Source organism: Schistocerca americana, chromosome 2 (assembly GCF_021461395.2).
Source record: "Schistocerca americana isolate TAMUIC-IGC-003095 chromosome 2, iqSchAmer2.1, whole genome shotgun sequence".
NCBI lineage: Eukaryota > Metazoa > Arthropoda > Insecta > Orthoptera > Acrididae > Schistocerca > Schistocerca americana.
The window spans coordinates 1,102,669,114-1,102,679,490 of record NC_060120.1 but is presented as its reverse complement, the minus strand read 5'-3'; the positions used below and the strand labels follow the sequence as shown (position 1 = coordinate 1,102,679,490).

At 41.7% G+C, this 10,377-nt stretch overlaps 1 non-coding gene across 1 annotated transcript; it reads left to right on the top strand.

The window, feature by feature from the left end:
* The first annotated feature begins 227 nt into the window (after nucleotides 1-227).
* Nucleotides 228-390, top strand: LOC124596696. The gene has a single exon (XR_006978356.1). It is a non-coding gene; the product is annotated as a U1 spliceosomal RNA (small nuclear RNA).
* Nucleotides 391-10,377: the final 9,987 nt, after the last annotated feature.

The following is a 10,377-nucleotide window of genomic DNA, read 5'->3' as shown; positions in this document are numbered from 1 at the left end:
AGAGCCTGCGCTTGTGGAATACACTTTTCGTGAAATGGTACCCATAAGCGCTGTCAACCAATCTGGGAACAAAATAATCCAGTCTCGCGGTGACAAAAATATTTATCTTTATTTGTCAGCTATGTATATTGCAGGTGTGGTGACAGTTAAATGTGTCAGTGATATGTGCTCGCTTCGTTTCATGCGCACTGTATGCGATAAAGGAGCGAGTGTTTTCCATTTAGGGCATACTTACCTGGCACAAGGGATACCGTGATCATGAAGGCAGTTCCTCCAGGACGAGGCTCTTCCATTGCACTTCAGTTCAGCTGACCCCTGCGATTACCCCTAATGTGGGTAACTCGGGTGCATAATTTTTGGTAGTCGGGACTGCATTTCCACAGACCCGGTCTAGTTGCAATTATGCATAGTAGATGGGTGTGGACATGTTAAATAGTCTGTTTACAATATTGACTTGTTTGAACATCTCTACATTTTTATTCTAGAGGTGATTGTTCTTTATTCTGCAAATGTGTGAATTTGTATTGGTCACGAGTGTACCGTTGTGCGCTGGACATTATCAGACTTATACCCTAAGAATTCCCAGATAACATTGCGTTTTCACGTGACGACACTGTCTTCTGGTTTACTGTGACAGCTGTGGGCACTGAATTTTTGCTAAGAATATGGAATGCAATGATTGGGTAATGTACACCCTTGGTAGCTGAGTGGTGAGCGCGACGGAATGTCATACCAAACGGCCCGGGTTCGATTCCCGGCTTGGTGTACTGTTGTCATATCATCATTTCATCCCCATCGACACGCAAGTCACTGAAGTGGCGTCAACTTGAAAGACTTGCACTACGCGAACAGTCTACCCGCCGGAAGGCCCTAGCCACACGGATTTCCATTTCTATGGGTTAATGCTTTTATCACAAATTTGCACGTGAAGTTATGGTCTAGGGTGCATAAACGTTGCTCTGAAATGTGCTGCCGCATCCATTTTCGGCCAAGAGCCCTCTACAATTCGTCACGTTCAGTTTCTTCGAGAATAATGTAGTATACCCGTCCAGTTGAGCTGCCTACAATGTCAGCCTCCTCTCTTGTACTTATCTTGCATGACCATTAATGAACTTATCGTTTGGTGTCTTCTGTTGGCTCTGTGGATCGTGCCTCAACTTCTCTGATTTGTGTGCCAGTGTTTCAGTAGTCTTCAGTGCAATTTGCTTCTATCTGCGCAGCTGCCGAAACTTTGAAATGAAGGAGTAAACGACAGCCTGTTCTTGTGCATTTGCAACGCTACTGCTCAAAGTTTGCACTTAATGTGGTTTTATCAAAGAAACTGTACTTCATATGTATTTAAAACATTTAAACATAAGCGTTACAATAAATATCCCTATATGCACTGGAATCAGCATTAGTCATCCTCCCTTTCACCGACTTCCTTACTTACTTTCGCAGCTACAACCCAAAGCCATCTTACAAAATTTGGAAAACTTAATAATTCAAAATTCTATGATTATGTTGTAATCACACCGGGTGTGCGCAAACGCAAACGAGGCGAGGGACACCACAGGCAAATGCAGCTGCTGCTGCTGCGTCCGCTGTCACACTGCTTCTGCGGACGAATACCTTATTACACAGCAGCTTTTGCGTTAGCAATTGCAAACAGCCACTCCGCTGCAAATCTGTTCCGACATAACCTGATGTCAGCCGGCGTGCTGGGCAGGTTGCCACTGCGTCAGGCACGCTCTATGTTAACACACACATGGTATATAATGAGCGTTTCAACGACGCGACCCAGCCGTTGCTGTTTTATCCCTATTCCGCCAATGCTATTTTACCCTTTGAATAGATACACTTTTCAAAAGAACTATAAGTGATAAAACAATGAAATTTTTACTGCATATATACAGGACTATTACAAATGATTGAAGCGATTTCATAAATTCACTGTAGCTTCATTCATTGACACATGGTCACGACACACTACAGATACGTAGAAAAACTCATAAAGTTTTGTTCGGCTGAAGCCGCACTTCAGGTTTCTGCTGCTAGAGCGCTCGAGAGCGCAGTGAGACAAAATGGCGACAGGAGCCGAGAAAGCGTATGTCGTGCTTGAAATGCACTCACATCAGTCAGTCATAACAGTGCAACGACACTTCAGGACGAAGTTCAACAAAGATCCACCAACTGCTAACCCCATTCGGCGATGGTATGCGCAGTTTAAAGCTTCTGGATGCCTCTGTAAGGGGAAATCAACGGGTCGGCCTGCAGTGAGCGAAGAAACGGTTGAACGCGTGCGGGCAAGTTTCACGCGTAGCCTGCGGAAGTCGACGAATAAAGCAAGCAGGGACTTAACCCCATGCGATTTCTTTCTGTGGGGTTATGTGAAAGATTCAGTGTTTAAACCTCCTCTACCAAGAAGCGTGCCAGAACTGCAAGCTTGCATCAACGATGCTTTCGAACTCATTGATGGGGACATGCTGCGCTGAGTGTGGGAGGAACTTGATTTTCGGCTTGATGTCTACCGAATCACTAAAGGGGCACATATCGAACATTTGTGAATGCCTAAAAAAACTTTTTGAGTTTTTGTATGTGTGTGCAAAGCATTGTGAAAATATCTCAAATAATAAAGTTATTGTAGAGCTGTGAAATCGCTTCAATCATTTGTAATAACCATGTATAACACATATGCCTCAATTTACGAGTAAAATGAACGTAATACCTCTTATGGTGTAGAAGAAAAAAAATTTTATTCTTTCACTAGGAAAATTACCTTTGTTTGTACATTAATTATTATAAAACAGTTTCTGATTGTTTGGTGGTTCTCAATTTACTTGTAATAACTTATTACCATCGGCAGTACAAATTGACCAAATATTATGTTTCTAATCCCATTAGATTATCAAATAATGGTACCTAAAAATAAAAAAGTATTTTTTAAAAATATCCGTTTAAAGTTTACTATTGCAATTCTAGTATAGTTATTGACAAGAATTTCTTATCACTAATATTTTCCTGCACCATACTGAGCATCATCTGAATCATACTGATCTTCTTTTCTATCTGGCTTCTTTTGTGCATTTTAAATTAGCAATATCTACTTTCAGATTCTCTCTTTATCTACTTGTACCAAGGATTTTGCAGTACTTCCACTAGATTTTATGACCAATAATTCCAAAGCATCCAGTTTTCTAATTACACCATCATTGAAGCATAAAATAGCATCGTAAACACCAAATTTGAGGGCTATAAGCTGAACAAGTACAGTTTTTGGTAACCAGTTCCAAATGACAGAATTCACACATTCATTTAAATTTTGGGTTTTCCCATGAAGACATTTCTTCAACAAGGTATCTTTACAAAGATCTGTAAATATGGGTTTGATTTCATTCATTACTGATGCAGGTAAAGAACATTTGTGATCATATCTGGCACTTCTCATGTACTTGCACCATGTGTCAGGATCATTCAGGCTAAGACCATGCACTGGATTTCCATTTGTAGAAAGCTTATGGAAAAAGATAGCCCATACAGCTTTTTGAATGTTTCCTAAATTCCTTACATTTCTTCTTATGGCCAAGCCATAATAATTCTGTAATCAATATATTTCCACATTTGTCAGGCGACCTTTACCACCTATTTTCTTACCATCTTCCAATACTATTTTTGACTTTTCTTTGAATAATCTCTTCTGGACATGCCCAATGCACATTAATTTAGAAATTGTGACATTAGGACCATAGGTGTGTTCTGCAAATACCCAGTCATAAGCCTTGCTGTCACCATCTCCTAAATACTGTGTGCGTCTGACACCTCTGTTTGCCACTGAACGATTAAAAATCCTGAGAACTCCTGCTACTCCATCCCACCACTTGGACCAGTATAATTCATCTGACAGTTATGTTAATGCTTCATCGCCTGAAGATGATGGATACGCAATCCATTGAAATGTTGCGACTAGAAGACGATGCCACTCGGCTGATAACCTGTGAAGATTTCATAGATGTTCATGCTCTTTCTCAGTTCCACTGCCACAAGTTTCACAGTACTTGCTTAAAATCTCTACATCAATTACCTTGCCGGTATGAAATAATGTAACTGTCGCGACACCATTTAGTGAAGTGTGTCCACGTTTCTGCCAGCTGCCATCAAAACATGCACAAATATCACTACTTTGACTGTCATCACTTTCCTTTAGTGCTTCTTCAGCTGCCTCCTACATTGAGATGTTACAAACTTCAGCAACAGCAGTACCACTAACATTATTGTAAGTCATAAAAAATTGCAGGATGATTTGAAATGTCAAGTAATGCACAGAAGAGTTTGCGTGCCTCCGCCCCTTTACCAATAGATCTGAAACCATAAACTAGCCTTATGTTGTTCTCATATAAATTATTATTTACCATTTTTATGTCATTGTTGCAGCAACTGCACCACATTTTGAACAACTCAAAGTCAGGTTTGAAACAACCCCTTTACGAAGACGTTGATTCTCACCCGAAGATATGTCACCATGTTGGAACTGAAATCACTGAGCATGCTAACGTTCACCATAATATTTCCAAACGAATGTTCGTCTCCACAAGCTGACTGGGAGGAAATGCCTTGAAGACACTAGTTTCTTTCTTGATGTGATGATTTTCTTTATGTCTAACATTCTTGGGTCCTTTGACCCACTAACCTCATTTACCTTTACGGATTTATTTTCTCTGAATTTTAATATAGGCGAGAATTTCCTTATTCACAGCATTTTTATGAAAACTCAGAACCAAAGAAATTACGAATCAACACGTACTTCGCTCACAACAAACTTCAAGTACAACCATAAACAGTCGAAAACAATAACAAACGCGATCAGAAAAACGAGTATTGATAGTAGATACAGGGTAGGAAACATGGAAGCGATAAAACAATACAAGCATGAAACAATATACAAGGAGTAAAAAGAATGTTGTGCATTATCTCTGCATAGGGCAAAAAGGAAGGCGTGGCATTTAAATGCCAGATTGCACAGAGCATAAGGAAAACCATCGTATCTCACGAAAAAATTGTCATAAAACAAAAACTGTTTCACACAGGAAAGACCAGGCATTTCAAATATGCTAAAACCTAAAAATCGAATTTTTGAAGCCCACTTCCCTTGCGTCTCCCCGTAAAGGTGGACCAGCAGGCTGCGTTCTTTCTGCCCAGGCCTTTAAGGGGACCACACCCTACCTATCTAACCCATGTTAATTTAGGCAAGTGTTTGACCCATTTCTGAAAAAAAAACTATTTAATGCAGGACCTTGAATAATTTTGCTGTATTTTAAATGATGCTAATAGGGTCAACTGTACTAAAATCTACTTTATCCATTTTATAGTTTTTAAGAAATACTTTTTTAAATTTATTAACAAAAAAATATTAAGTTTTTTCTGCAGAAAATATTTTTTTGTGAACTCCCTGATGGGGCAATATTAATGAATGTAGTACCAGAGGTGGCTTTTTATGTTATTCACAGTCTCTGAAAATTTAATTCATTTATCTATGATAGTTTCTGATATAATGGGGCATATGTACTGAAAATTTTAGTTTGTGGGAAATTGACTTTAAAGAAAAAAAATTTTGAAATTTGTTACTTACAGTTCATTAAAAGTGTACTGCTGCATATGATGGCCCTTCTTTGGCCTCTGGCAGGTCTTCGAGCTTCTTTTTCACCTTCCTGGATGTTTGTCTTTCTTTCTTGGTCATATTAAATGCAGACCTGTTTGCATCGGCTATCCTCATTTTATAGGAATGTTGCAGCCCAGTGATAATATTTTCACCAGGATTAATTCCCAGATTTTTCAGTACCCAACACTTTCCAGAACTCCTAGTTTCATTGTCTGCATGCCTACATATACAGTTTTAGGAAGGCGATTCCAGTTTATGCTGTTGAAACATTCATTTGGGTCCTGCGTATGCTCATGCAGACATTTCCTTGGAAAGTCAGGATGAGCCAAGTCTCAGAAAATAGGTTTAATTGCTGTAATAGCAGCAGCAGGAAGAGATTGCTGGTGAGAATAAGATTCTCCAGTTGCCTGAGCCCTATTGTATTTGCACCACGAATTCTCTCCTGATGGACACAATCCATGACATGGCTTATCATCAGTAGATGCCCAAATATTTCTCTTCATTGCCTACAGATTTTCTTTATTTCTCCTAATTGCCTGCCCATAGTACACCTGTAATTTTCTATTTCAGTTTTAGTTAACCGGCCCTGTCCGGGCAACAATTTTCCATCTTCCAATTTTTTCCTCTCATATCAACAGTTAGTTTTCTCAGTCTTGTTCGCAGACGTTTTTGAACATGGCCTACACATTCTATTTTGTTAATAATGGCATTTCCATATGACTTAGAGTCCACCACATTGTTGTATGCCTACTGTCACCATCGCCCAAATGTTTGGTGTACTGTACGCTTCTTGTTTCTACAAAGCGATTAAATATTTGTTGCGCTCCATGAACTTCCGTACCACTACTTGTTCTTCTAAAATTAGTAACACAGTTGTGTTCTTTATGTTCATTGACTTTTCAACATTTGCAATATTTAGACATTATCTCCACATCTAACACTTTACCGGTGTCTACACTCGTGGCAGTCACTACTCCATTCAGAGAAGTATGTTCTCTTTTCCCCCAACTTCCAACAAGTGCAACTGCAATGTCCGAACATCCATCATTTTCTTCTACTGGTTCCCAAGCAGCCAGTTTCATGCTTTCCTCACTGACCTCACAAACAGCTTTCTCTAATATTGCAGTCAGTTTTTCAAATTTATTTGGTGGTTGATGTGAGTTCATCACTGAACAAAATGTTCTCCCTGCAGCCATGCCCTTGCCAATGGATCATCAGGCATAAACTAATCTAGTATTGATTTCATAAGGGCCACTTGCATCTGGTTTTGAAGAACTCATAAATGAAATCACAGCTGAGCATTTAGTGCAAAATAAATCCAAAGCAATTGCTAGGCCTTTTCTCCCAGTGGCACTGTTACAAATTTTCACACTCTGTGACTCACCACACTGTCCACATTGTACAAATTCAGAAACATACATCTGACAGCATTGTCAAATGTATAATAATGTTACTGCACCCCTTGTCACTTACAGTAAATTCGTTGTAACTCTCTTCAAATGGTGAGAGCTTCTTTGATGATGCACTTGTTGGAGAATTACAATTACAAACATCGTTGCCAGGCGACATAAGCTCTTGTACAGAAAGCTTTCTAAACTTATTTCCTCTAAGTTGTCGTTTCTTGAAAATGCCTTTACGTTTCGTCATCTGCAATAAGCACAGCAAAACACACGTAGACAAGCACTGCAAACGTAAGTATAACAACTACTTGCAATCACACTTGAACAAAACTAACCGCGTGCTTCAAAGCATGTTGTATACAAACAGCAGAAACAAAAGAATACCGACCGTTCCATTCCAAGGATAGCCAACACACTCGGGAGTAAAAAAAAAGAAATCCCTAACGTGCAATGTAGGGGATATAAAGATCTAAAATATATGCAGAAAAGTGGGTTACAGAAAAGTGGGCGTGGCACATAAACACACGTGGTAGGAATATGCTCTTTAAATGCCCGAAAAAAAATTTTTTCAGCAATATCCTTTTCAGAGTACTTAAATAAAACCTTACTCTATCGACACAAACACTCAAACAACACTGAAGAAAATAGCTGTCGACAGTAGAAAAACCGCCACGCGTTTGTAAACGTGCATTTGACCACACACGCCATTAGTTGGGCGGTGGAAGACGACGGAAAATTTGCCGCTCGATCATTTCCTCTTAATGTGGAAGCCCTAACTTCAGTGCACTACTGTTGGAAAGGCAGAAACGGCCAATTGACCGCTGCGGAAAAATCCGCCCTGTGTGCAACGGGTCTAGTGGCTCGGTGCGAAGGGGACCCCTATTGCAGAACACAGTTATTCGGAGCGTTCAGTGAAGCTTTCGCTGCAGTGAAGATAAATCATTAACTATCTTTTGCTCCACACCACCCCGAGCCATGTAATGCTCCCTGGACCAGACCGCATCCATCTCCAAATGATTAAACATCTGTCAGCAGAGGCACCAGCTTTACCTCCTTGCCGCCTTCAATCGCATCTGGAGCGATGACGAATTCCCGTCTCAGTGGCGAGAAAGTATCGTCGTTCCAGTGTTAAAACCAGGTAAGAACCCGCTCGATGCGGATAGCTATCGTCCTATCAGCCTCACCAACTTTCTGTGCAATTTGCTCGAACGTATGGCTAGTCGGCGGTTGTGTTGACTCATTGAGTATCGGGGCCTCCTGGCTCTGTCCCAGGGCGGTTTCTCCACCACCAACTTAATCTGCCTGGAGTCTGCCATCCGAACGGCATGTTCCTTCTGTCAATACCTTATTTCCATCTTTTTTGACCTGACGAAAGCCTATTACACCACTTGGCGACACCATATCCTCGCTACTTTGCACAGGGACCTGCTTCCGGTTTTTATACGGAACGTTTTATCGGCCCAACCTTTAGAGTTCGTGTCGGTGCTTCACATAGTTCGCCCCTTATCCAAGAGAATGGGGTCCCGTAGGGCTCTGTACTGGGCGTCCCACTCTTTTCACTGGCGGCCGGGTCCTCCGTATCACACTTCTTATATGGTACGACTTTGTATTTCCTTTAGCTCATCTACTGTTGGAGTGGGTGAACGTCGATCGCACGGAGCCATACGGAAGGCGCAGCCATGACCCATCGCTCAGGGCTTTCAGTTTTCAGCAGCCAAGACTTACGTAATGCACTTCAGTCGTCGTCGTCGTACTGTCCGCCCACATACTGAACTTTATCTCAGTGACCAGCTACTTAACATAGTGGAGACTTATCTGACTATGGGAGCCTGGCGTATGGTCCAGCATCGCCCTCGACGTTGCAGATGCTGGACCCCTATACGTCTCTGTGGAGTTAGACTTGTAACAGGAGGTTTCCGAACGAGCCCGGTGACCAGCCTCCTCGTGGAAGCTGGGTCTGGGTTCCTGGATTACGGATCAGGCAACAACTGCTGCTTGCCAATTATACTACGCATATTCACAGCTCGCCCAAACATCCAAATTACCATCCCCTTTTCACTACCATGGCGATCCGTCTGCTGCAGCACAAGCGCCGATCAGGGATTCCAATTCCAGTCCTTGCCCAGTCCCTTCTCACTGACTTAAGTTTTCAGGATCTGGGATACCAAATGGCGCACCCTCAGTATACTAAATAAACTACGTGTTATGAAAGAGACAATGAATATGTGGAGGTCATCCATGCGAACCGCCTCCGTCGCGAGGACCCACCTCAGTGTCGCCGTCGTTCCCAGTTAACTGCGACCTAACGGGGTGCCGCAGTGGTTAGCACACTGGACTCGCATTAGGAAGGACGACGGTTCAAACATGTCTCCGGCCATACTAATTTTGGTTTTCCGCGATTTCCCTAAATCGTTTCAGGCAAATGGTGGGATGGTTCCTTTGAAAGGGCACGGCTCATTTCCTTCAAAATCCTTCCCTAATCAGAGCTTGTGCTCCGTCTCTAATGACGTCGTTGTCGACGGGACGTTAAACACTAATCTCCTCCTCCTCCTCCCACTTGACTGTGGTCCACCTCTTGTTGGACTGCACGATTTTAGCCACCCTGAGGCGGTCTTTTAGACTTCCCGCCACACTGCCTACGGTGTTGCTTCGACGTCTGATCTAGTTTTACGTTCCTTCGAGAGGGGATTTTGTAACACTCAAGATAAGGTTTTCTCCCGGGCCATCACCCTCCTTCCGTTTTAACTTTTTCTCGCTCTTTCTTTGCTGTTTGTTCCTCTTAATGTTTGTCTTTTCCCCATATGTGTTTCTGTAACCTTGTGTTTCTAGGCTGGAGATTTAAGTGTGTTGCAGAGTGGTTGGCTCAGCCTTTTTTATTCTTGCGATCAGCCCGCCCAGACCATTTGCTACATTATTTTAATAATATATTCTACCGCTTTTTTCCTTTTAGTGCCCATTTTCCCTTTTTGGCTTGCTTCTTTCGTTTTCTCCTTCAGTTAGTTTTACGCCTTTTTTACTTTCCCAGACTCGTTGGCGAATGGTTTTAATCCGAGACCTGTTTGAATGAGGAAAAAGGGACTGATGATCCCACAGTTTAGTCCATTCACTCACCAAACCAACCAACCAACCTATGAATATTACACAAAATGAAAATGAAAATTCGTTGTCATATGCTGAAAAAAAAAAATCTCGAATGCAGACATTCCAGCTGCCGTTGAGCCGTGCTTAACTCATCGATCGACCTTGCTAACATAGTGGTATCCAAATGGTTGGTTACCGTACACCTCATCAGACGCGTAGCTAAGGTAATTGCTACCTAATTTGGGTGTTTTATGATATTAA